The 2,826-nt window shown below is 39.1% G+C and overlaps 1 protein-coding gene across 1 annotated transcript in view; it reads right to left on the reverse strand.

The window, feature by feature from the left end:
- The window catches only part of PIEZO2 (piezo-type mechanosensitive ion channel component 2), a gene marked incomplete at both ends in the record, with an annotated part of 181,966 nt that overhangs the window by 50,684 nt on the left and 128,456 nt on the right, over positions 1 to 2,826 (reverse strand). The gene's annotated exons all lie outside the window — the stretch shown is intronic.

A 2,826-nucleotide genomic window follows, 5' to 3' on the forward strand; every position in this document is an offset into this window, starting at 1 on the left:
TTTCAGATTCCTTAAAATATTGACTTAATATTGACTCAGTGAGCTTTCAAATAAGAGTATCTGCCAAAGACAATACTGAATATTACACACAGCTAACACTGCAAAACCAACTAATTTTTAGTTTCCCCCTATTTAGTGTTTGGATTCCAGATGTAACTGTGTTTTCAGGATCTGTTCACCCAGGCTGCGAAACCAGATTTGACAGGAAACCAGGCAGGGAGACAGCACTGTAGGACTACACATGTACCGAAGCCAAACCATGTATGGAGTAAATTAACTAAATGCGCTGTATGAAGCCACATAAAAAGGCTCCTGCTGCTTGATGTTCTCAGGCCCAGAACTTTCTAGGAGTATGCATTTATAGTCACACATTTATAGGCCTGTATTATACATTTCACTTGGTGAAGCCAACCAGAGAGACATCTAACAAAAGGTAATGAGAAACCTCCTTTATGCTTGTTTCCCACAAATACTTAAGAAATTTATAGACTTCTTTCTGTGAAATCTAAAAATGGCATGACTTTAGAGATGCTACTGGGGTTTGGGTGATAAAACGTTAACAAAGAATGCACATACACTAGGAAAATAAAGAGGCATAAGACATCAGCTGAACAGGTCTCTGCTAACTTAATATGCACTGGAAATGGTGTTGCTATTTCTCTAGAAAAAACCCATCATAATATTTGGTGTTTGTTTAGTAATAAATATTGATGTGTATGATGGCTAGGAAGAGATCACCTTCCTGACACCGCTCTAACAATTGCAATATTTCAAAAATCTTGTCCTCAGCTACCAACAAGATGCATCAGCATCTTTTGAGAAAAGCCCGAAATGGAACTGAAAAGAACAATATCTTAATACTCTTCAGTAAAAATGGACTCTAACACTTAAAGAACTGGCTGGATCCAAACTTTCCAACATATATGCATGACATTTAGTTGAGTCACAGTCCAACAGCAGATATTACTCTCAGATTAAAACTTCTAGAAATTAAGAGAGAATATCAAAAGACAAGTTTAGCTGTTTCTTCACTATAATGTTAACCATTTGATATATTTTAGTAGTCATCTAAAATATTAAAATATTTGCTTTCCTCATTTTCAAAATACGTATTAAGTATAATAGCATTGGACATCTCTAAAACAAACAAAACACAGAACAGGATTAAAGAAAAACTCAAAAAGCAGGAGGCAATACAACTGTGTCAAGTGACAAATGATGTAGTTCCTAGAGATACAAATCATTCTCATTTTTATAAATATGCAATTACATGCAAGCCCAACCATAAAAAGTGGGATGGATAACTTTGAGTGGATGACTTACAGAACTGTGCTTGAATGAGTCACCCAGGGCACACCTAAAATGAGTATCACCAAACATCCCAGGTACCTCTGTGCTGGCCCAAGAAGGATGTCACATTGAACACAGTGAACAGACATGCGCTTGAGTAGTCTCAAGTAGATAAAAGCATTCCTGAAATCACATTTCTTGCAGTTGCAGTGTGCCAAAACTTCTTGGCTGTTACAGTATGGAGTCACACATCAAGCTAATTTTCATTAATTGCTTATAAAACAAGTAGGTCAAGTGCTGCAAGAGCAGGAACAAAGATGTGTCTTGGTGGGGGACTTCTCAACATATTGCCCCTCAAATCATTTGACACTTTCTTAGATGCAAAGCTTTAAATTCTGCCTCAAACCCCAGAAAGTTAACAAGTGAGAAGTTTCAGATCCTTGCTCTGGAGATAATGCAATAGTGGGAGGCTTAAGCACAAAGCTGCCCCAACAGCTAAAAATACCCTACACAAACCCAGAAGGTCAGTAAGGGTGCTTACCCTTGGTTTGAAAACTTCTTCACGGACAGCATATACCATAATTTTATGCTTTTGCTGCAGACCACACAGATCATCAGTTTAATGCCATGTAAACCTTCCAAACCTCATCTAAGTGGTCTTTAGGTCTACATCCAGTCACAGAGAGGAGAGGCCACCCTCAGGATGTGGTATTTGACAATACACTTAGGAAATCTGAGCAGCTGCTTCCCCAGGGGACGGTCCCACTCCTCTTCACCCTCTCAGCTCTGCTTTCAGCCCCTTCTTTGGCGTTAGCTCTTTGAACTGGTTTCAAGAAGCAAATTTGCATAAACCTATTTATTCTGGGGGAAGACTGAAGGAAGGGATACTTTTCTGCTCATTCAGCCTCTGAACCAACTCACTGCTGGTGTGCTGAATGCAAGGGCAGGAGAATATAGCTGTAGGCCAGGAATACAGCCACACATCTGAGGAAGATTAGCCACTACACCAGTGTACCAAGAGCATCAAACTATCGCTTTTGGTAGCATGATAACCTTTGAATGAGAAATTATACAGACTAAACCTGAAAGATGAATGACAAATAAAAAATGTTGATTTGCTAACTGTGCCATTAGCAGAATCCACTGATACTCTAACATTTTGGGAAAATTTACCAAATCACTCTGCTCAAAACCAAGGAAGACAAAGTCTGAAGTTCATATCAACCCATCTATCAAAGCTGCTGTAACCTCAGATGGCTTGCAATAAAAGCTCATGTGCTTTTTTATTAGTCTTATCATGAACGCTTCAATATTTATTTGCATGGGAATTAACTTTTAATTGTAATACAATCCAGCCTGTTGCAAAAAAAGACTGCTTTATGTGTAGCTGTTTTCCTAGCATGCTCAGTGACGTGTTTGGCTGTAGCCAGGCTAGAGTCTGAATTTCTGCCTGCAGGCACCAAGTGGTGCTGATGCTGCAGCCAGTTACCCCTTTGAGAAAAGGTGTTTGTCCTCAGCCAGCATTTTGACGTTTAG

Source organism: Nestor notabilis, unplaced genomic scaffold, assembly GCF_000696875.1.
Source record: "Nestor notabilis isolate BGI_N333 unplaced genomic scaffold, ASM69687v1 scaffold8913, whole genome shotgun sequence".
NCBI lineage: Eukaryota > Metazoa > Chordata > Aves > Psittaciformes > Psittacidae > Nestor > Nestor notabilis.